This window comes from Coffea arabica, chromosome 11e (genome assembly GCF_036785885.1).
Source record: "Coffea arabica cultivar ET-39 chromosome 11e, Coffea Arabica ET-39 HiFi, whole genome shotgun sequence".
Classification (NCBI taxonomy): Eukaryota; Viridiplantae; Streptophyta; class Magnoliopsida; order Gentianales; family Rubiaceae; genus Coffea; species Coffea arabica.
The window spans coordinates 34,807,760-34,827,662 of NC_092331.1; the positions used below are offsets into that span (position 1 = coordinate 34,807,760).

The 19,903-nt window shown below is 43.0% G+C and overlaps 37 non-coding genes across 37 annotated transcripts; all 37 read left to right on the plus strand.

Annotated features, from left to right (window-relative positions):
* Positions 1 to 300: 300 nt before the first annotated feature.
* Positions 301 to 419, plus strand: LOC140025031 (5S ribosomal RNA). Its single transcript, XR_011829008.1, has one exon. It is a non-coding gene; the product is annotated as a 5S ribosomal RNA (ribosomal RNA).
* A 413-nt stretch (positions 420 to 832) lies between these two features.
* LOC140023598 (5S ribosomal RNA) lies at positions 833 to 951 on the plus strand. The gene has a single exon (XR_011827567.1). It is a non-coding gene; the product is annotated as a 5S ribosomal RNA (ribosomal RNA).
* Positions 952 to 1,367: 416 nt separating this feature from the next.
* Positions 1,368 to 1,486, plus strand: LOC140024647 (5S ribosomal RNA). The gene has a single exon (XR_011828623.1). It is a non-coding gene; the product is annotated as a 5S ribosomal RNA (ribosomal RNA).
* Positions 1,487 to 1,902: 416 nt separating this feature from the next.
* On the plus strand, positions 1,903 to 2,021 carry LOC140024648 (5S ribosomal RNA). Its single transcript, XR_011828624.1, has one exon. It is a non-coding gene; the product is annotated as a 5S ribosomal RNA (ribosomal RNA).
* A 416-nt stretch (positions 2,022 to 2,437) lies between these two features.
* Positions 2,438 to 2,556, plus strand: LOC140025076 (5S ribosomal RNA). Its single transcript, XR_011829053.1, has one exon. It is a non-coding gene; the product is annotated as a 5S ribosomal RNA (ribosomal RNA).
* Positions 2,557 to 2,969: 413 nt separating this feature from the next.
* On the plus strand, positions 2,970 to 3,088 carry LOC140023600 (5S ribosomal RNA). Its single transcript, XR_011827569.1, has one exon. It is a non-coding gene; the product is annotated as a 5S ribosomal RNA (ribosomal RNA).
* Positions 3,089 to 3,504: 416 nt separating this feature from the next.
* Positions 3,505 to 3,623, plus strand: LOC140025077 (5S ribosomal RNA). The gene has a single exon (XR_011829054.1). It is a non-coding gene; the product is annotated as a 5S ribosomal RNA (ribosomal RNA).
* A 413-nt stretch (positions 3,624 to 4,036) lies between these two features.
* Positions 4,037 to 4,155, plus strand: LOC140023601 (5S ribosomal RNA). Its single transcript, XR_011827570.1, has one exon. It is a non-coding gene; the product is annotated as a 5S ribosomal RNA (ribosomal RNA).
* Positions 4,156 to 4,571: 416 nt separating this feature from the next.
* LOC140024650 (5S ribosomal RNA) lies at positions 4,572 to 4,690 on the plus strand. The gene has a single exon (XR_011828626.1). It is a non-coding gene; the product is annotated as a 5S ribosomal RNA (ribosomal RNA).
* Positions 4,691 to 5,106: 416 nt separating this feature from the next.
* LOC140024651 (5S ribosomal RNA) lies at positions 5,107 to 5,225 on the plus strand. The gene has a single exon (XR_011828627.1). It is a non-coding gene; the product is annotated as a 5S ribosomal RNA (ribosomal RNA).
* Positions 5,226 to 5,641: 416 nt separating this feature from the next.
* LOC140025078 (5S ribosomal RNA) lies at positions 5,642 to 5,760 on the plus strand. Its single transcript, XR_011829055.1, has one exon. It is a non-coding gene; the product is annotated as a 5S ribosomal RNA (ribosomal RNA).
* Positions 5,761 to 6,173: 413 nt separating this feature from the next.
* LOC140023602 (5S ribosomal RNA) lies at positions 6,174 to 6,292 on the plus strand. The gene has a single exon (XR_011827571.1). It is a non-coding gene; the product is annotated as a 5S ribosomal RNA (ribosomal RNA).
* Positions 6,293 to 6,708: 416 nt separating this feature from the next.
* Positions 6,709 to 6,827, plus strand: LOC140025079 (5S ribosomal RNA). Its single transcript, XR_011829056.1, has one exon. It is a non-coding gene; the product is annotated as a 5S ribosomal RNA (ribosomal RNA).
* A 413-nt stretch (positions 6,828 to 7,240) lies between these two features.
* On the plus strand, positions 7,241 to 7,359 carry LOC140023603 (5S ribosomal RNA). The gene has a single exon (XR_011827572.1). It is a non-coding gene; the product is annotated as a 5S ribosomal RNA (ribosomal RNA).
* A 416-nt stretch (positions 7,360 to 7,775) lies between these two features.
* Positions 7,776 to 7,894, plus strand: LOC140024652 (5S ribosomal RNA). Its single transcript, XR_011828628.1, has one exon. It is a non-coding gene; the product is annotated as a 5S ribosomal RNA (ribosomal RNA).
* A 416-nt stretch (positions 7,895 to 8,310) lies between these two features.
* Positions 8,311 to 8,429, plus strand: LOC140024653 (5S ribosomal RNA). The gene has a single exon (XR_011828629.1). It is a non-coding gene; the product is annotated as a 5S ribosomal RNA (ribosomal RNA).
* A 413-nt stretch (positions 8,430 to 8,842) lies between these two features.
* Positions 8,843 to 8,961, plus strand: LOC140023773 (5S ribosomal RNA). The gene has a single exon (XR_011827739.1). It is a non-coding gene; the product is annotated as a 5S ribosomal RNA (ribosomal RNA).
* A 416-nt stretch (positions 8,962 to 9,377) lies between these two features.
* On the plus strand, positions 9,378 to 9,496 carry LOC140024654 (5S ribosomal RNA). Its single transcript, XR_011828630.1, has one exon. It is a non-coding gene; the product is annotated as a 5S ribosomal RNA (ribosomal RNA).
* A 416-nt stretch (positions 9,497 to 9,912) lies between these two features.
* Positions 9,913 to 10,031, plus strand: LOC140024919 (5S ribosomal RNA). Its single transcript, XR_011828895.1, has one exon. It is a non-coding gene; the product is annotated as a 5S ribosomal RNA (ribosomal RNA).
* Positions 10,032 to 10,447: 416 nt separating this feature from the next.
* Positions 10,448 to 10,566, plus strand: LOC140031676 (5S ribosomal RNA). Its single transcript, XR_011835599.1, has one exon. It is a non-coding gene; the product is annotated as a 5S ribosomal RNA (ribosomal RNA).
* Positions 10,567 to 10,981: 415 nt separating this feature from the next.
* Positions 10,982 to 11,103, plus strand: LOC140032312 (5S ribosomal RNA). Its single transcript, XR_011836238.1, has one exon. It is a non-coding gene; the product is annotated as a 5S ribosomal RNA (ribosomal RNA).
* A 415-nt stretch (positions 11,104 to 11,518) lies between these two features.
* On the plus strand, positions 11,519 to 11,637 carry LOC140032182 (5S ribosomal RNA). Its single transcript, XR_011836107.1, has one exon. It is a non-coding gene; the product is annotated as a 5S ribosomal RNA (ribosomal RNA).
* Positions 11,638 to 12,052: 415 nt separating this feature from the next.
* LOC140032110 (5S ribosomal RNA) lies at positions 12,053 to 12,171 on the plus strand. Its single transcript, XR_011836035.1, has one exon. It is a non-coding gene; the product is annotated as a 5S ribosomal RNA (ribosomal RNA).
* A 416-nt stretch (positions 12,172 to 12,587) lies between these two features.
* On the plus strand, positions 12,588 to 12,706 carry LOC140031460 (5S ribosomal RNA). Its single transcript, XR_011835382.1, has one exon. It is a non-coding gene; the product is annotated as a 5S ribosomal RNA (ribosomal RNA).
* A 414-nt stretch (positions 12,707 to 13,120) lies between these two features.
* LOC140029892 (5S ribosomal RNA) lies at positions 13,121 to 13,239 on the plus strand. The gene has a single exon (XR_011833807.1). It is a non-coding gene; the product is annotated as a 5S ribosomal RNA (ribosomal RNA).
* Positions 13,240 to 13,655: 416 nt separating this feature from the next.
* Positions 13,656 to 13,774, plus strand: LOC140032172 (5S ribosomal RNA). The gene has a single exon (XR_011836097.1). It is a non-coding gene; the product is annotated as a 5S ribosomal RNA (ribosomal RNA).
* A 414-nt stretch (positions 13,775 to 14,188) lies between these two features.
* Positions 14,189 to 14,307, plus strand: LOC140029893 (5S ribosomal RNA). The gene has a single exon (XR_011833808.1). It is a non-coding gene; the product is annotated as a 5S ribosomal RNA (ribosomal RNA).
* Positions 14,308 to 14,723: 416 nt separating this feature from the next.
* LOC140030829 (5S ribosomal RNA) lies at positions 14,724 to 14,842 on the plus strand. The gene has a single exon (XR_011834748.1). It is a non-coding gene; the product is annotated as a 5S ribosomal RNA (ribosomal RNA).
* A 414-nt stretch (positions 14,843 to 15,256) lies between these two features.
* Positions 15,257 to 15,375, plus strand: LOC140032252 (5S ribosomal RNA). Its single transcript, XR_011836177.1, has one exon. It is a non-coding gene; the product is annotated as a 5S ribosomal RNA (ribosomal RNA).
* A 415-nt stretch (positions 15,376 to 15,790) lies between these two features.
* Positions 15,791 to 15,909, plus strand: LOC140031650 (5S ribosomal RNA). The gene has a single exon (XR_011835573.1). It is a non-coding gene; the product is annotated as a 5S ribosomal RNA (ribosomal RNA).
* A 415-nt stretch (positions 15,910 to 16,324) lies between these two features.
* Positions 16,325 to 16,443, plus strand: LOC140032414 (5S ribosomal RNA). Its single transcript, XR_011836340.1, has one exon. It is a non-coding gene; the product is annotated as a 5S ribosomal RNA (ribosomal RNA).
* A 415-nt stretch (positions 16,444 to 16,858) lies between these two features.
* LOC140032111 (5S ribosomal RNA) lies at positions 16,859 to 16,977 on the plus strand. Its single transcript, XR_011836036.1, has one exon. It is a non-coding gene; the product is annotated as a 5S ribosomal RNA (ribosomal RNA).
* A 415-nt stretch (positions 16,978 to 17,392) lies between these two features.
* Positions 17,393 to 17,511, plus strand: LOC140024908 (5S ribosomal RNA). The gene has a single exon (XR_011828884.1). It is a non-coding gene; the product is annotated as a 5S ribosomal RNA (ribosomal RNA).
* Positions 17,512 to 17,925: 414 nt separating this feature from the next.
* LOC140029894 (5S ribosomal RNA) lies at positions 17,926 to 18,044 on the plus strand. The gene has a single exon (XR_011833809.1). It is a non-coding gene; the product is annotated as a 5S ribosomal RNA (ribosomal RNA).
* Positions 18,045 to 18,459: 415 nt separating this feature from the next.
* LOC140030771 (5S ribosomal RNA) lies at positions 18,460 to 18,578 on the plus strand. Its single transcript, XR_011834690.1, has one exon. It is a non-coding gene; the product is annotated as a 5S ribosomal RNA (ribosomal RNA).
* A 416-nt stretch (positions 18,579 to 18,994) lies between these two features.
* On the plus strand, positions 18,995 to 19,113 carry LOC140029895 (5S ribosomal RNA). Its single transcript, XR_011833810.1, has one exon. It is a non-coding gene; the product is annotated as a 5S ribosomal RNA (ribosomal RNA).
* A 414-nt stretch (positions 19,114 to 19,527) lies between these two features.
* LOC140032254 (5S ribosomal RNA) lies at positions 19,528 to 19,646 on the plus strand. Its single transcript, XR_011836179.1, has one exon. It is a non-coding gene; the product is annotated as a 5S ribosomal RNA (ribosomal RNA).
* Positions 19,647 to 19,903: the final 257 nt, after the last annotated feature.

A 19,903-nucleotide genomic window follows, 5' to 3' on the forward strand; every position in this document is an offset into this window, starting at 1 on the left:
GAAGGCGCGAGACAAATCAGGAACGGTACGGCTCGATCAAAGCCCGGATCGTCGCTCAAATTTGTCGGCGTAAATGTATCAGCGCAAGCGTGAAGGATTGATTTCATGATAATTTAGAGTTGCGGGATGATGGAAAAAAACAGGGGGCAAATCAATATCAAAAAAAAATATGAAAGCAAATAAATAAAAGGATAATAGGAAAATGCTTGAATTGACGCTTAAAATGAATTTCGGTCTAGAAAAGCCACACTGCTTCGCAGGACGGGGTAGTTTAAAAGAATAAAGCGAAAGGAATATGGCGGGTGCGATCATACCAGCACTAATGCACCAGATCCCATCAGAACTTCGAAATTAAGCGTGTTTGGGCGAGAGTAGCACTTGGATTGGTGACCCCCTGGGAAGTCCTCGTGTTGCACCCCTCTCTTTTTTGTTTCGAAATCCAAATTTCCTATTCGTTCTTTATCCTGTAGTAATTTAGCTCCGTCGGAACGATTGCTTAATATTTTGCTTCTTGTCGAAGCGTGAAGGAGGATCTGAAGGCGCGAGACAAATCAGGAACGGTACGGCTCGATCAAAGCCCGGATCGTCGCTCAAATTTGTCGGCGCAAATGTATCACCGCAAGCGTGAAGGATTGATTTCATGATAATTTAGAGTTGCGGGATGATGGAAAAAAATAGGGTGCAAATCAATAACAAAAAAATATAAAGTAAATAAATAAAAGGATAAGAGGAAAATGCTTCAATTGACGCTTAAAATGAATTCCGGTCTAGAAAAGCCACACTGCTTCGCTGGACGGGGTAGTTTAAAAGAATAAAGCGAAAGGAACGTTGTGGGTGCGATCATACCAGCACTAATGCACCGTATCCCATCAGAACTCCGAAGTTAAGCGTGCTTGGACGTAAGCAGTATTAGGATGGGTGACCCCCTGGGAAGTCCTCGTGTTGCACCCCTCTCTTTATTGTTTCGAAATCCAAATTTCCTATTCGTTCTTTATCCTGTAGTAATTTAGCTCCGTCGGAACGATTGCTTAATATTTTGCTTCTTGTCGAAGCGTGAAGGAGGATCTGAAGGCGCGAGACAAATCAGGAACGGTACGGCTCGATCAAAGCCCGGATCGTCGCTCAAATTTGTCGGCGCAAATGTATCAGCGCAAGCGTGAAGGATTGATTTCATGATAATTTAGAGTTGCGGGATGATGGAAAAAAACAGGGGGCAAATCAATATCAAAAAAAAATATGAAAGCAAATAAATAAAAGGATAATAGGAAAATGCTTGAATTGACGCTTAAAATGAATTTCGGTCTAGAAAAGCCACACTGCTTCGCAGGACGGGGTAGTTTAAAAGAATAAAGCGAAAGGAATATGGCGGGTGCGATCATACCAGCACTAATGCACCGGATCCCATCAGAACTTCGAAATTAAGCGTGTTTGGGCGAGAGTAGCACTTGGATTGGTGACCCCCTGGGAAGTCCTCGTGTTGCACCCCTCTCTTTTTTGTTTCGAAATCCAAATTTCCTATTCGTTCTTTATCCTGTAGTAATTTAGCTCCGTCGGAACGATTGCTTAATATTTTGCTTCTTGTCGAAGCGTGAAGGAGGATCTGAAGGCGCGAGACAAATCAGGAACGGTACGGCTCGATCAAAGCCCGGATCGTCGCTCAAATTTGTCGGCGCAAATGTATCACCGCAAGCGTGAAGGATTGATTTCATGATAATTTAGAGTTGCGGGATGATGGAAAAAAACAGGGGGCAAATCAATATCAAAAAAACATATGAAAGAAAATAAATAAAAGGATAATAGGAAAATGCTTGAATTGACGCTTAAAATGAATTTCGGTCTAGAAAAGCCACACTGCTTCGCAGGACGGGGTAGTTTAAAAGAATAAAGCGAAAGGAATATGGCGGGTGCGATCATACCAGCACTAATGCACCGGATCCCATCAGAACTTCGAAATTAAGCGTGTTTGGGCGAGAGTAGCACTTGGATTGGTGACCCCCTGGGAAGTCCTCGTGTTGCACCCCTCTCTTTTTTGTTTCGAAATCCAAATTTCCTATTCGTTCTTTATCCTGTAGTAATTTAGCTCCGTCGGAACGATTGCTTAATATTTTGCTTCTTGTCGAAGCGTGAAGGAGGATCTGAAGGCGCGAGACAAATCAGGAACGGTACGGCTCGATCAAAGCCCGGATCGTCGCTCAAATTTGTCGGCGCAAATGTATCAGCGCAAGCGTGAAGGATTGATTTCATGATAATTTAGAGTTGCGGGATGATGGAAAAAAACAGGGGGCAAATCAATATCAAAAAAAAATATGAAAGAAAATAAATAAAAGGATAATAGGAAAATGCTTGAATTGACGCTTAAAATGAATTTCGGTCTAGAAAAGCCACACTGCTTCGCAGGACGGGGTAGTTTAAAAGAATAAAGCGAAAGGAATATGGCGGGTGCGATCATACCAGCACTAATGCACCGGATCCCATCAGAACTTCGAAATTAAGCGTGTTTGGGCGAGAGTATCACTTGGATTGGTGACCCCCTGGGAAGTCCTCGTGTTGCACCCCTCTCTTTTTTGTTTCGAAATCCAAATTTCCTATTCGTTCTTTATCCTGTAGTAATTTAGCTCCGTCGGAACGATTGCTTAATATTTTGCTTCTTGTCGAAGCGTGAAGGAGGATCTGTAGGCGCGAGACAAATCAGGAACGGTACGGCTCGATCAAAGCCCGGATCGTCGCTCAAATTTGTCGGCGCAAATGTATCACCGCAAGCGTGAAGGATTGATTTCATGATAATTTAGAGTTGCGGGATGATGGAAAAAAACAGGGTGCAAATCAATAACAAAAAAATATAAAGTAAATAAATAAAAGGATAAGAGGAAAATGCTTCAATTGACGCTTAAAATGAATTCCGGTCTAGAGAAGCCACACTGCTTCGCTGGACGGGATAGTTTAAAAGAATAAAGCGAAAGGAACGTTGTGGGTGCGATCATACCAGCACTAATGCACCGTATCCCATCAGAACTCCGAAGTTAAGCGTGCTTGGACGTAAGCAGTATTAGGATGGGTGACCCCCTGGGAAGTCCTCGTGTTGCACCCCTCTCTTTTTTGTTTCGAAATCCAAATTTCCTATTCGTTCTTTATCCTGTAGTAATTTAGCTCCGTCGGAACGATTGCTTAATATTTTGCTTCTTGTCGAAGCGTGAAGGAGGATCTGAAGGCGCGAGACAAATCAGGAACGGTACGGCTCGATCAAAGCCCGGATCGTCGCTCAAATTTGTCGGCGCAAATGTATCAGCGCAAGCGTGAAGGATTGATTTCATGATAATTTAGAGTTGCGGGATGATGGAAAAAAACAGGGGGCAAATCAATATCAAAAAAAAATATGAAAGAAAATAAATAAAAGGATAATAGGAAAATGCTTGAATTGACGCTTAAAATGAATTTCGGTCTAGAAAAGCCACACTGCTTCGCAGGACGGGGTAGTTTAAAAGAATAAAGCGAAAGGAATATGGCGGGTGCGATCATACCAGCACTAATGCACCGGATCCCATCAGAACTTCGAAATTAAGCGTGTTTGGGCGAGAGTATCACTTGGATTGGTGACCCCCTGGGAAGTCCTCGTGTTGCACCCCTCTCTTTTTTGTTTCGAAATCCAAATTTCCTATTCGTTCTTTATCCTGTAGTAATTTAGCTCCGTCGGAACGATTGCTTAATATTTTGCTTCTTGTCGAAGCGTGAAGGAGGATCTGAAGGCGCGAGACAAATCAGGAACGGTACGGCTCGATCAAAGTCCGGATCGTCGCTCAAATTTGTCGGCGCAAATGTATCACCGCAAGCGTGAAGGATTGATTTCATGATAATTTAGAGTTGCGGGATGATGGAAAAAAACAGGGTGCAAATCAATAACAAAAAAATATAAAGTAAATAAATAAAAGGATAAGAGGAAAATGCTTCAATTGACGCTTAAAATGAATTCCGGTCTAGAGAAGCCACACTGCTTCGCTGGACGGGGTAGTTTAAAAGAATAAAGCGAAAGGAACGTTGTGGGTGCGATCATACCAGCACTAATGCACCGTATCCCATCAGAACTCCGAAGTTAAGCGTGCTTGGACGTAAGCAGTATTAGGATGGGTGACCCCCTGGGAAGTCCTCGTGTTGCACCCCTCTCTTTTTTGTTTCGAAATCCAAATTTCCTATTCGTTCTTTATCCTGTAGTAATTTAGCTCCGTCGGAACGATTGCTTAATATTTTGCTTCTTGTCGAAGCGTGAAGGAGGATCTGAAGGCGCGAGACAAATCAGGAACGGTACGGCTCGATCAAAGCCCGGATCGTCGCTCAAATTTGTCGGCGCAAATGTATCAGCGCAAGCGTGAAGGATTGATTTCATGATAATTTAGAGTTGCGGGATGATGGAAAAAAACAGGGGGCAAATCAATATCAAAAAAAAATATGAAAGAAAATAAATAAAAGGATAATAGGAAAATGCTTGAATTGACGCTTAAAATGAATTTCGGTCTAGAAAAGCCACACTGCTTCGCAGGACGGGGTAGTTTAAAAGAATAAAGCGAAAGGAATATGGCGGGTGCGATCATACCAGCACTAATGCACCGGATCCCATCAGAACTTCGAAATTAAGCGTGTTTGGGCGAGAGTAGCACTTGGATTGGTGACCCCCTGGGAAGTCCTCGTGTTGCACCCCTCTCTTTTTTGTTTCGAAATCCAAATTTCCTATTCGTTCTTTATCCTGTAGTAATTTAGCTCCGTCGGAACGATTGCTTAATATTTTGCTTCTTGTCGAAGCGTGAAGGAGGATCTGAAGGCGCGAGACAAATCAGGAACGGTACGGCTCGATCAAAGCCCGGATCGTCGCTCAAATTTGTCGGCGCAAATGTATCAGCGCAAGCGTGAAGGATTGATTTCATGATAATTTAGAGTTGCGGGATGATGGAAAAAAACAGGGGGCAAATCAATATCAAAAAAAAATATGAAAGCAAATAAATAAAAGGATAATAGGAAAATGCTTGAATTGACGCTTAAAATGAATTTCGGTCTAGAAAAGCCACACTGCTTCGCAGGACGGGGTAGTTTAAAAGAATAAAGCGAAAGGAATATGGCGGGTGCGATCATACCAGCACTAATGCACCGGATCCCATCAGAACTTCGAAATTAAGCGTGTTTGGGCGAGAGTAGCACTTGGATTGGTGACCCCCTGGGAAGTCCTCGTGTTGCACCCCTCTCTTTTTTGTTTCGAAATCCAAATTTCCTATTCGTTCTTTATCCTGTAGTAATTTAGCTCCGTCGGAACGATTGCTTAATATTTTGCTTCTTGTCGAAGCGTGAAGGAGGATCTGAAGGCGCGAGACAAATCAGGAACGGTACGGCTCGATCAAAGCCCGGATCGTCGCTCAAATTTGTCGGCGCAAATGTATCAGCGCAAGCGTGAAGGATTGATTTCATGATAATTTAGAGTTGCGGGATGATGGAAAAAAACAGGGGGCAAATCAATATCAAAAAAAAATATGAAAGAAAATAAATAAAAGGATAATAGGAAAATGCTTGAATTGACGCTTAAAATGAATTTCGGTCTAGAAAAGCCACACTGCTTCGCAGGACGGGGTAGTTTAAAAGAATAAAGCGAAAGGAATATGGCGGGTGCGATCATACCAGCACTAATGCACCGGATCCCATCAGAACTTCGAAATTAAGCGTGTTTGGGCGAGAGTATCACTTGGATTGGTGACCCCCTGGGAAGTCCTCGTGTTGCACCCCTCTCTTTTTTGTTTCGAAATCCAAATTTCCTATTCGTTCTTTATCCTGTAGTAATTTAGCTCCGTCGGAACGATTGCTTAATATTTTGCTTCTTGTCGAAGCGTGAAGGAGGATCTGAAGGCGCGAGACAAATCAGGAACGGTACGGCTCGATCAAAGCCCGGATCGTCGCTCAAATTTGTCGGCGCAAATGTATCACCGCAAGCGTGAAGGATTGATTTCATGATAATTTAGAGTTGCGGGATGATGGAAAAAAACAGGGTGCAAATCAATAACAAAAAAATATAAAGTAAATAAATAAAAGGATAAGAGGAAAATGCTTCAATTGACGCTTAAAATGAATTCCGGTCTAGAGAAGCCACACTGCTTCGCTGGACGGGATAGTTTAAAAGAATAAAGCGAAAGGAACGTTGTGGGTGCGATCATACCAGCACTAATGCACCGTATCCCATCAGAACTCCGAAGTTAAGCGTGCTTGGACGTAAGCAGTATTAGGATGGGTGACCCCCTGGGAAGTCCTCGTGTTGCACCCCTCTCTTTTTTGTTTCGAAATCCAAATTTCCTATTCGTTCTTTATCCTGTAGTAATTTAGCTCCGTCGGAACGATTGCTTAATATTTTGCTTCTTGTCGAAGCGTGAAGGAGGATCTGAAGGCGCGAGACAAATCAGGAACGGTACGGCTCGATCAAAGCCCGGATCGTCGCTCAAATTTGTCGGCGCAAATGTATCAGCGCAAGCGTGAAGGATTGATTTCATGATAATTTAGAGTTGCGGGATGATGGAAAAAAACAGGGGGCAAATCAATATCAAAAAAAAATATGAAAGAAAATAAATAAAAGGATAATAGGAAAATGCTTGAATTGACGCTTAAAATGAATTTCGGTCTAGAAAAGCCACACTGCTTCGCAGGACGGGGTAGTTTAAAAGAATAAAGCGAAAGGAATATGGCGGGTGCGATCATACCAGCACTAATGCACCGGATCCCATCAGAACTTCGAAATTAAGCGTGTTTGGGCGAGAGTATCACTTGGATTGGTGACCCCCTGGGAAGTCCTCGTGTTGCACCCCTCTCTTTTTTGTTTCGAAATCCAAATTTCCTATTCGTTCTTTATCCTGTAGTAATTTAGCTCCGTCGGAACGATTGCTTAATATTTTGCTTCTTGTCGAAGCGTGAAGGAGGATCTGAAGGCGCGAGACAAATCAGGAACGGTACGGCTCGATCAAAGTCCGGATCGTCGCTCAAATTTGTCGGCGCAAATGTATCACCGCAAGCGTGAAGGATTGATTTCATGATAATTTAGAGTTGCGGGATGATGGAAAAAAACAGGGTGCAAATCAATAACAAAAAAATATAAAGTAAATAAATAAAAGGATAAGAGGAAAATGCTTCAATTGACGCTTAAAATGAATTCCGGTCTAGAGAAGCCACACTGCTTCGCTGGACGGGGTAGTTTAAAAGAATAAAGCGAAAGGAACGTTGTGGGTGCGATCATACCAGCACTAATGCACCGTATCCCATCAGAACTCCGAAGTTAAGCGTGCTTGGACGTAAGCAGTATTAGGATGGGTGACCCCCTGGGAAGTCCTCGTGTTGCACCCCTCTCTTTTTTGTTTCGAAATCCAAATTTCCTATTCGTTCTTTATCCTGTAGTAATTTAGCTCCGTCGGAACGATTGCTTAATATTTTGCTTCTTGTCGAAGCGTGAAGGAGGATCTGAAGGCGCGAGACAAATCAGGAACGGTACGGCTCGATCAAAGCCCGGATCGTCGCTCAAATTTGTCGGCGCAAATGTATCAGCGCAAGCGTGAAGGATTGATTTCATGATAATTTAGAGTTGCGGGATGATGGAAAAAAACAGGGGGCAAATCAATATCAAAAAAAAATATGAAAGAAAATAAATAAAAGGATAATAGGAAAATGCTTGAATTGACGCTTAAAATGAATTTCGGTCTAGAAAAGCCACACTGCTTCGCAGGACGGGGTAGTTTAAAAGAATAAAGCGAAAGGAATATGGCGGGTGCGATCATACCAGCACTAATGCACCGGATCCCATCAGAACTTCGAAATTAAGCGTGTTTGGGCGAGAGTAGCACTTGGATTGGTGACCCCCTGGGAAGTCCTCGTGTTGCACCCCTCTCTTTTTTGTTTCGAAATCCAAATTTCCTATTCGTTCTTTATCCTGTAGTAATTTAGCTCCGTCGGAACGATTGCTTAATATTTTGCTTCTTGTCGAAGCGTGAAGGAGGATCTGAAGGCGCGAGACAAATCAGGAACGGTACGGCTCGATCAAAGCCCGGATCGTCGCTCAAATTTGTCGGCGCAAATGTATCAGCGCAAGCGTGAAGGATTGATTTCATGATAATTTAGAGTTGCGGGATGATGGAAAAAAACAGGGGGCAAATCAATATCAAAAAAAAATATGAAAGCAAATAAATAAAAGGATAATAGGAAAATGCTTGAATTGACGCTTAAAATGAATTTCGGTCTAGAAAAGCCACACTGCTTCGCAGGACGGGGTAGTTTAAAAGAATAAAGCGAAAGGAATATGGCGGGTGCGATCATACCAGCACTAATGCACCGGATCCCATCAGAACTTCGAAATTAAGCGTGTTTGGGCGAGAGTAGCACTTGGATTGGTGACCCCCTGGGAAGTCCTCGTGTTGCACCCCTCTCTTTTTTGTTTCGAAATCCAAATTTCCTATTCGTTCTTTATCCTGTAGTAATTTAGCTCCGTCGGAACGATTGCTTAATATTTTGCTTCTTGTCGAAGCGTGAAGGAGGATCTGAAGGCGCGAGACAAATCAGGAACGGTACGGCTCGATCAAAGCCCGGATCGTCGTTCAAATTTGTCGGCGCAAATGTATCACCGCAAGCGTGAAGGATTGATTTCATGATAATTTAGAGTTGCGGGATGATGGAAAAAAACAGGGTGCAAATCAATAACAAAAAAATATAAAGTAAATAAATAAAAGGATAAGAGGAAAATGCTTCAATTGACGCTTAAAATGAATTCCGGTCTAGAAAAGCCACACTGCTTCGCTGGACGGGGTAGTTTAAAAGAATAAAGCGAAAGGAACGTTGTGGGTGCGATCATACCAGCACTAATGCACCGTATCCCATCAGAACTCCGAAGTTAAGCGTGCTTGGACGTAAGCAGTATTAGGATGGGTGACCCCCTGAGAAGTCCTCGTGTTGCACCCCTCTCTTTTTTGTTTCGAAATCCAAATTTCCTATTCGTTCTTTATCCTGTAGTAATTTAGCTCCGTCGGAACGATTGCTTAATATTTTGCTTCTTGTCGAAGCGTGAAGGAGGATCTGAAGGCGCGAGACAAATCAGGAACGGTACGGCTCGATCAAAGCCCGGATCGTCGCTCAAATTTGTCGGCGCAAATGTATCAGCGCAAGCGTGAAGGATTGATTTCATGATAATTTAGAGTTGCGGGATGATGGAAAAAAACAGGGGGCAAATCAATATCAAAAAAAAATATGAAAGCAAATAAATAAAAGGATAATAGGAAAATGCTTGAATTGACGCTTAAAATGAATTTCGGTCAAGAAAAGCCACACTGCTTCGCAGGACGGGGTAGTTTAAAAGAATAAAGCGAAAGGAATATGGCGGGTGCGATCATACCAGCACTAATGCACCGGATCCCATCAGAACTTCGAAATTAAGCGTGTTTGGGCGAGAGTAGCACTTGGATTGGTGACCCCCTGGGAAGTCCTCGTGTTGCACCCCTCTCTTTTTTGTTTCGAAATCCAAATTTCCTATTCGTTCTTTATCCTGTAGTAATTTAGCTCCGTCGGAACGATTGCTTAATATTTTGCTTCTTGTCGAAGCGTGAAGGAGGATCTGAAGGCGCGAGACAAATCAGGAACGGTACGGCTCGATCAAAGCCCGGATCGTCGCTCAAATTTGTCGGCGCAAATGTATCAGCGCAAGCGTGAAGGATTGATTTCATGATAATTTAGAGTTGCGGGATGATGGAAAAAAACAGGGGGCAAATCCATAACAAAAAAAAATATGAAAGCAAATAAATAAAAGGATAATAGGAAAATGCTTGAATTGACGCTTAAAATGAATTCCGGTCTAGAAAAGCCACACTGCTTCGCTGGACGGGGTAGTTTAAAAGAATAAAGCGAAAGGAATATGGCGGGTGCGATCATACCAGCACTAATGCACCGGATCCCATCAGAACTTCGAAATTAAGCGTTTTTGGGCGAGAGTAGTACTTGGAGTGGTGACCCCCTGGGAAGTCCTCGTGTTGCACCCCTCTCTTTTTTGTTTCGAAATCCAAATTTCCTATTCGTTCTTTATCCTGTAGTAATTTAGCTCCGTCGGAACGATTGCTTCATATTTTGCTTCTTGTCGACGCATGAAGGCGGAACTGAAGGCGCGAGACAAATCAGGAACGGTACGGCTCGATCAAAACCCGGATCGTCGCTCAAATTTGTCGGCGCAAATGTATCAGCGCAAGCGTGATGGATTGATTTCATGGCAATTTAGAGTTGCGCGATGAGGGAAAAAAATAGGGTGCAAATCAATAACAAAAAAAAATATGAAAGCAAATAAAAAAAAGGGTAAGAGGAAAATACTTGAATTGACGCTTAAAAGGAATTCCGGTCTAGAAAAACCACACTGCTTCGCAGGACGGGATGGTTTAAAAGAATAAAGCGAAAGGAACATGGCGGGTGCGATCATACCAGCACTAATGGACCGGATCCCATCAGAACTCCGAAGTTAAGCATGCTTGGGCGAGAGTAGTACTAGGATGGGTGACCCCCTGGGAAGTCCTCGTGTTGCACCCCTCTCTTTTTTCTTTCGAAATCCAAATTTCCTAGTCGTTGTTTATCCTGTGGTAATTTAGCTCCGTTGAAACGATTGCTTTATAATTTGCTTCTTGTCGAAGGATGTAGGCGGATCTGAAGGCGCGAGACAAATCAGGAACGGTACGGCTCGATCAAAGACCGGATCGTCGCTCAAATTTGTCGGCGCAAATGCATCACCGCAAGCGTGAAGGATTGATTTCATGATAATTTAGAGTTGCGGGATGATGGAAAAAAACAGGGTGCAAATCAATAACAAAATAAAATATAAAGTAAATAAATAAAAGGATAAGAGGAAAATACTTGAATTGACGCTTAAAAGGAATGCCGGTTTAGAAAAACCACACTGCTTCGCAGGACGGGATGGTTTAAAAGAATAAAGCGAAAGGAACATGGCGGGTGCGATCATACCAGCACTAATGCACCGGATCCCATCAGAACTCCGAAGTTAAGCATGCTTGGGCGAGAGTAGTACTAGGATGGGTGATGACCCCCTGGGAAGTCCTCGTGTTGCACCCCTCTATTTTTTGTTTCGAAATCCAAATTTCCTATTCGTTCTTTATCCTGTAGTAATTTAGCTCCGTCGGAACGATTGCTTAATATTTTGCTTCTTGTCGAAGCGTGAAGGAGGATCTGAAGGCGCGAGACAAATCAGGAACGGTACGGCTCGATCAAAGCCCGGATCGTCGTTCAAATTTGTCGGCGCAAATGTATTACCGCAAGCGTGAAGGATTGATTTTATGATAATTTAGAGTTACGGGATGATGGAAAAAAACAGGGTGCAAATCAATAACAAAAAAATAAATAAAGTAAATAAATAAAAGGATAAGAGAAAAATGCTTCAATTGACGCTTAAAATGAATTCCGGTCTAGAAAAGCCACACTGCTTCGCAGGACGGGGTAGTTTAAAAGAATAAAGCGAAAGGAACATGGCGGGTGCGATCATACCAGCACTAATGGACCGGATCCCATCAGAACTCCGAAGTTAAGCATGTTTGGGCGAGAGTAGTACTAGGATGGGTGACCCCCTGGGAAGTCCTCGTGTTGCACCCCTCTCTTTTTTCTTTCGAAATCCAAATTTTCTATTCGTTGTTTATCCTGTGGTAATTTAGCTCCGTTGAAACGATTGCTTTATATTTTGCTTCTTGTCGAAGGATGTAGGCGGATCTGAAGGCGCGAGACAAATCAGGAACGGTACGGCTCGATCAAAGACCGGATCGTCGCTCAAATTTGTCGGCGCAAATGTATCACCGCAAGCGTGAAGGATTGATTTCATGATAATTTAGAGTTGCGGGATGATGGAAAAAAATAGGGTGCAAATCAATAACAAAATAAAATATAAAGTAAATAAATAAAAGGATAAGAGGAAAATGCTTCAATTAACGCTTAAAATGAATTCCGGTCTAGAAAAGCCACACTGCTTCGCAGGACGGGGTAGTTTAAAAGAATAAAGCGAAAGGAACATGGCGGGTGCGATCATTCCAGCCCTAATGCACCGGATCCCATCAGAACTCTGAAGTTAAGCGTGCTTGGGCGTGAGTAGTACTAGAATGGGTGACCACCTGGGAAGTTCTCGTGTTGCACCCCTATTTTTTTTGTTTCGAAATCCAAATTTCCTATTCGTTCTTTATCCTGTAGTAATTTAGCTCCGTCGGAAAGATTGATTTATATTTTGCTTCTTGTCGAAGCATGAAGGCGAGCCTGAAGGCGCGAGACAAATCAGGAACGGTACGGTTCGATCAAACCCCGGATCGTCGCCCAAAGTTGTCGGCGCAAATATATCACCGCAAGCGTGATGGATTGATTTCATGACAATTTAGACTTGCGCGATGAGGGAAAAAAACAGGGTGCAAATCAATAACAAAAAAAAATATGAAAGCAAATAAATAAAAGGATAAGAGAAAAATGCTTGAATTGACGCTTAAAATGAATTTCGGTCTAAAAAAGCCACACTGCTTCGCAGGACGGGGTAGTTTAAAAGAATAAAGCGAAAGGAATATGGCGGGAGCGATCATACCAGCACTAATGCACCGGATCCCATCAGAACTCCGAAGTTAAGCATGCTTGGGCGAGAGTAGTACTAGGATGGGTGACCCCCTGGGAAGTCCTCGTGTTGCACCCCTCTCTTTTTTGTTTCGAAATCCAAATTTCCTATTCGTTCTTTATCCTGTAGTAATTTAGCTCCGTCGGAACGATTGCTTAATATTTTGCTTCTTGTCGAAGCGTGAAGGAGGATCTGAAGGCGCGAGACAAATCAGGAACGGTACGGCTCGATCAAAGCCCGGATCGTCGCTCAAATTTGTCGGCGCAAATGTATCACCGCAAGCGTGAAGGATTGATTTTATGATAATTTAGAGTTGCGGGATGATGGAAAAAAACAGGGTGCAAATCAATAACAAAAAAAAAATAAAGTAAATAAATAAAAGGATAAGAGGAAAATGCTTCAATTGACGCTTAAAATGAATTCCGGTCTAGAAAAGCCACACTGCTTCGCAGGACGGGGTAGTTTAAAACAATAAAGCGAAAGGAACATGGCGGGTGCGATCATACCAGCACTAATGCACCGGATCCCATCAGAACTCCGAAGTTAAGCGTGCTTGGGCGAGAGTAGTACTAGAATGGGTGACCCCCTGGGAAGTTCTCGTGTTGCACCCCTCTTTTTTTTGTTTCGAAATCCAAATTTCGTATTCGTTCTTTATCCTGAAGAAATTTAGCTCCGTCGGAATGATTGCTTCATATTTTGCTTCTTGTCGAAGCATGAAGGCGGATCTGAAGGCGCGAGACAAATCAGGAACGGTACGGCTCGATCAAAGCCCGGATCGTCGCTCAAATTTGTCGGCGCAAATGTATCAGCGCAAGCGTGATGGATTGATTTCATGGCAATTTAGAGTTGCGCGATGAGGGAAAAAAACAGGGTGCAAATCAATAGCAAAAAAAAATATGAAAGCAAATAAAAAAAAGGGTAAGAGGAAAATACTTGAATTGACGCTTAAAAGGAATGCCGGTTTAGAAAAACCACACTGCTTCGCAGGACGGGATGGTTTAAAAGAATAAAGCGAAAGGAACATGGCGGGTGCGATCATACCAGCACTAATGCACCAGTTCCCATCAGAACTCCGAAGTTAAGCATGCTTGGGCGAGAGTAGTACTAGGATGGGTGACCCCCTGGGAAGTCCTCGTGTTGCACCCCTCTCTTTTTTGTTTCGAAATCCAAATTTCCTATTCGTTCTTTATCCTGTAGTAATTTAGCTCCGTCGGAACGATTGCTTAATATTTTGCTTCTTGTCGAAGCGTGAAGGAGGATCTGAAGGCGCGAGACAAATCAGGAACGGTACGGCTCGATCAAAGCCCGGATCGTCGCTCAAATTTGTCGGCGCAAATGTATCACCGCAAGCGTGAAGGATTGATTTTATGATAATTTAGAGTTGCGGGATGATGGAAAAAAACAGGGTGCAAATCAATAACAAAAAAAAAATAAAGTAAATAAATAAAAGGATAAGAGAAAAATGCTTCAATTGACGCTTAAAATGAATTCCGGTCTAGAAAAGCCACACTGCTTCGCAGGACGGGGTAGTTTAAAAGAATAAAGCGAAAGGAACATGGCGGGTGCGATCATACCAGCACTAATGCACCGGATCCCATCAGAACTCCGAAGTTAAGCGTGCTTGGGCGAGAGTAGTACTAGAATGGGTGACCCCCTGGGAAGTTCTCGTGTTGCACCCCTCTTTTTTTTGTTTCGAAATCCAAATTTCGTATTCGTTCTTTATCCTGTAGTAATTTAGCTCCGTCGGAATGATTGCTTCATATTTTGCTTCTTGTCGAAGCATGAAGGCGGATCTGAAGGCGCGAGACAAATCAGGAACGGTACGGCTCGATCAAAGCCCGGATCGTCGCTCAAATTTGTCGGCGCAAATGTATCAGCGCAAGCGTGATGGATTGATTTCATGGCAATTTAGAGTTGCGCGATGAGGGAAAAAAACAGGGTGCAAATCAATAGCAAAAAAAAATATGAAAGCAAATAAAAAAAAGGGTAAGAGGAAAATACTTGAATTGACGCTTAAAAGGAATGCCGGTTTAGAAAAACCACACTGCTTCGCAGGACGGGATGGTTTAAAAGAATAAAGCGAAAGGAACATGGCGGGTGCGATCATACCAGCACTAATGCACCGGATCCCATCAGAACTCCGAAGTTAAGCGTGCTTGGGCGAGAGTAGTACTAGAATGGGTGACCCCCTAGGAAGTTCTCGTGTTGCACCCCTATTTTTTTTGTTTCGAAATCCAAATTTCCTATTCGTTCTTTATCCTGTAGTAATTTAGCTCCGTCGGAAAGATTGCTTTATATTTTGCTTCTTGTCGAAGCATGAAGGCGAGTCTGAAGGCGCGAGACAAATCAGGAACGGTACGGTTCGATCAAACCCCGGATCGTCGCCCAAAGTTGTCGGCACAAATATATCACCGCAAGCGTGAAGGATTGATTTCATGACAATTTAGACTTGCGCGATGAGGGAAAAAAACAGGGTGCAAATCAATAAAAAAAATATATAAAAGCAAATAAATAAAAGGATAAGAGGAAAATGCTTGAATTGACGCTTAAAATGAATTTCGGTCTAGAAAAGCCACACTGCTTCGCAGGACGAGGTAGTTTAAAAGAATAAAGCGAAAGGAATATGGCGGGTGCGATCATACCAGCACTAATGCACCGGATCCCATCAGAACTCCGAAGTTAAGCGTGGTTGGGCGAGAGTAGTACTAGGATTGGTGACCCCCTGGGAAGTCCTCGTGTTGCACCCCTCTCTTTTTTCTTTCGAAATCCAAATTTCCTATTCGTTGTTTATCCTGTGGTAATTTAGCTCCGTTGAAACGATTGCTTTATATTTTGCTTCTTGTCGAAGGATGTAGGCGGATCTGAAGGCGCGAGACAAATCAGGAACAGTACGGCTCGATCAAAGACCGGATCGTCGCTCAAATTTGTCGGCGCAAATGTATCACCGCAAGCGTGAAGGATTGATTTCATGATAATTTAGAGTTGCAGGATGATGGAAAAAAACAGGGTGCAAATCAATAACAAAATAAAATATAAAGTAAATAAATAAAAGGATAAGAGGAAAATGCTTCAATTAACGCTTAAAATGAATTCCGGACTAGAAAAGCCACACTGCTTCGCAGGACGGGGTAGTTTAAAAGAATAAAGCGAAAGGAACATGGCGGGTGCGATCATTCCAGCCCTAATGCACCGGATCCCATCAGAACTCCGAAGTTAAGCGTGCTTGGGCGTGAGTAGTACTAGAATGGGTGACCACCTGGGAAGTTCTCGTGTTGCACCCCTATTTTTTTTGTTTCGAAATCCAAATTTCCTATTCGTTCTTTATCCTGTAGTAATTTAGCTCCGTCGGAACGATTGCTTAATATTTTGCTTCTTGTCGAAGCGTGAAGGAGGATCTGAAGGCGCGAGACAAATCAGGAACAGTACGGCTCGATCAAAGCCCGGATCGTCGCTCAAATTTGTCGGCGCAAATGTATCACCGCAAGCGTGAAGGATTGATTTTATGATAATTTAGAGTTGCGGGATGATGGAAAAAAACAGGGTGCAAATCAATAACAAAAAAAAAAATAAAGTAAATAAATAAAAGGATAAGAGGAAAATGCTTCAATTGACGCTTAAAATGAATTCCGGTCTAGAAAAGCCACACTGCTTCGCAGGACGGGGTAGTTTAAAAGAATAAAGCGAAAGGAACATGGCGGGTGCGATCATACCAGCACTAATGGACCGGATCCCATCAGAACTCCGAAGTTAAGCATGTTTGGACGAGAGTAGTACTAGGATGGGTGACCCCCTGGGAAGTCCTCGTGTTGCACCCCTCTCTTTTTTCTTTCGAAATCCAAATTTCCTATTCGTTGTTTATCCTGTGGTAATTTAGCTCCGTTGAAACGATTGCTTTATATTTTGCTTCTTGTCGAAGGATGTAGGCGGATCTGAAGGCGCGAGACAAATCAGGAACGGTACGGCTCGATCAAAGACCGGATCGTCGCTCAAATTTGTCGGCGCAAATGTATCACCGCAAGCGTGAAGGATTGATTTCATGATAATTTAGAGTTGCGGGATGATGGAAAAAAACAGGGTGCAAATCAATAACAAAATAAAATATAAAGTAAATAAATAAAAGGATAAGAGGAAAATGCTTCAATTAACGCTTAAAATGAATTCCGGTCTAGAAAAGCCACACTGCTTCGCAGGACGGGGTAGTTTAAAAGAATAAAGCGAAAGGAACATGGCGGGTGCGATCATTCCAGCCCTAATGCACCGGATCCCATCAGAACTCTGAAGTTAAGCGTGCTTGGGCGTGAGTAGTACTAGAATGGGTGACCACCTGGGAAGTTCTCGTGTTGCACCCCTATTTTTTTGTTTCGAAATCCAAATTTCCTATTCGTTCTTTATCCTGTAGTAATTTAGCTCCGTCGGAAAGATTGATTTATATTTTGCTTCTTGTCGAAGCATGAAGGCGAGCCTGAAGGCGCGAGACAAATCAGGAACGGTACGGTTCGATCAAACCCCGGATCGTCGCCCAAAGTTGTCGGCGCAAATATATCACCGCAAGCGTGATGGATTGATTTCATGACAATTTAGACTTGCGCGATGAGGGAAAAAAACAGGGTGCAAATCAATAACAAAAAAAAATATGAAAGCAAATAAATAAAAGGATAAGAGAAAAATGCTTGAATTGACGCTTAAAATGAATTTCGGTCTAAAAAAGCCACACTGCTTCGCAGGACGGGGTAGTTTAAAAGAATAAAGCGAAAGGAATATGGCGGGAGCGATCATACCAGCACTAATGCACCGGATCCCATCAGAACTCCGAAATTAAGCGTGGTTGGGCGAGAGTAGTACTAGGATTGGTGACCCCCTGGGAAGTCCTCGTGTTGAACCCCTCTCTTTTTTGTTTCGAAATCCAAATTTCCTATTCGTTCTTTATCCTGTAGTAATTTAGCTCCGTCGGAACGATTGCTTAATATTTTGCTTCTTGTCGAAGCGTGAAGGAGCATCTGAAGGCGCGAGACAAATCAGGAACGGTACGGCTCGATCAAAGCCCGGATCGTCGCTCAAATTTGTCGGCGCAAATGTATCACCGCAAGCGTGAAGGATTAATTTTATGATAATTTAGAGTTGCGGGATGATGGAAAAAAATAGGGTGCAAATCAATAACAAAAAAAAAAGAAAGTAAATAAATAAAAGGATAAGAGGAAAATGCTTCAATTGACGCTTAAAATGAATTCCGGTCTAGAAAAGCCACACTGCTTCGCAGGACGGGGTAGTTTAAAACAATAAAGCGAAAGGAACATGGCGGGTGCGATCATACCAGCACTAATGCACCGGATCCCATCAGAACTCCGAAGTTAAGCGTGCTTGGGCGAGAGTAGTACTAGAATGGGTGACCCCCTGGGAAGTTCTCGTGTTGCACCCCTCTTTTTTTTGTTTCGAAATCCAAATTTCGTATTCGTTCTTTATCCTGTAGTAATTTAGCTCCGTCGGAATGATTGCTTCATATTTTGCTTCTTGTCGAAGCATGAAGGCGGATCTGAAGGCGCGAGACAAATCAGGAACGGTACGGCTCGATCAAAGCCCGGATCGTCGCTCAAATTTGTCGGCGCAAATATATCAGCGCAAGCGTGATGGATTGATTTCATGGCAATTTAGAGTTGCGCGATGAGGGAAAAAAACAGGGTGTAAAGCAATAGCAAAAAAAAATATGAAAGCAAATAAAAAAAGGGTAAGAGGAAAATACTTGAATTGACGCTTAAAAGGAATGCCGGTTTAGAAAAACCACACTGCTTCGCAGGACGGGATGGTTTAAAAGAATAAAGCGAAAGGAACATGGCGGGTGCGATCATACCAGCACTAATGCACCGGATCCCATCAGAACTCCGAAGTTAAGCATGCTTGGGCGAGAGTAGTACTAGGATGGGTGACCCCCTGGGAAGTTCTCGTGTTGCACCCCTCTTTTTTTTGTTTCGAAATCCAAATTTCGTATTCGTTCTTTATCCTGTAGTAATTTAGCTCCGTCGGAATGATTGCTTCATATTTTGCTTCTTGTCGAAGCATGAAGGCGGATCTGAAGGCGCGAGACAAATCAGGAACGGTACGGCTCGATCAAAGCCCGGATCGTCGCTCAAATTTGTCGGCGCAAATGTATCAGCGCAAGTGTGATGGATTGATTTCATGGCAATTTAGAGTTGCGCGATGAGGGAAAAAAACAGGGTGCAAATCAATAGCAAAAAAAAATATGAAAGCAAATAAAAAAAAGGGTAAGAGGAAAATACTTGAATTGACGCTTAAAAGGAATGCCGGTTTAGAAAAACCACACTGCTTCGCAGGACGGGATGGTTTAAAAGAATAAAGCGAAAGGAACATGGCGGGTGCGATCATACCAGCACTAATGCACCGGATCCCATCAGAACTCCGAAGTTAAGCGTGCTTGGGCGAGAGTAGTACTAGAATGGGTGACCCCCTGGGAAGTTCTCGTGTTGCACCCCTATTTTTTTTGTTTCGAAATCCAAATTTCCTATTCGTTCTTTATCCTGTAGTAATTTAGCTCCGTCGGAAAGATTGCTTTATATTTTGCTTCTTGTCGAAGCATGAAGGCGAGTCTGAAGGCGCGAGACAAATCAGGAACGGTACGGTTCGATCAAACCCCGGATCGTCGCCCAAAGTTGTCGGCACAAATATATCACCGCAAGCGTGAAGGATCGATTTCATGACAATTTAGACTTGCGCGATGAGGGAAAAAAACAGGGTGCAAATCAATAAAAAAAAAATATATAAGCAAATAAATAAAAGGATAAGAGGAAAATGCTTGAATTGACGCTTAAAATGAATTTCGGTCTAGAAAAGCCACACTGCTTCGCAGGACGAGGTAGTTTAAAAGAATAAAGCGAAAGGAATATGGCGGGTGCGATCATACCAGCACTAATGCACCGGATCCCATCAGAACTCCGAAGTTAAGCGTGGTTGGGCGAGAGTAGTACTAGGATTGGTGACCCCCTGGGAAGTCCTCGTGTTGCACCCCTCTCTTTTTTCTTTCGAAATACAAATTTCCTATTCGTTGTTTATCCTGTGGTAATTTAGCTCCGTTGAAACGATTGCTTTATATTTTGCTTCTTGTCGAAGGATGTAGGCGGATCTGAAGGCGCGAGACAAATCAGGAACGGTACGACTCGATCAAAGACCGGATCGTCGCTCAAATTTGTCGACGCAAATGTATCACCGCAAGCGTGAAGGATTGATTTCATGATAATTTAGAGTTGCGGGATGATGGAAAAAAAC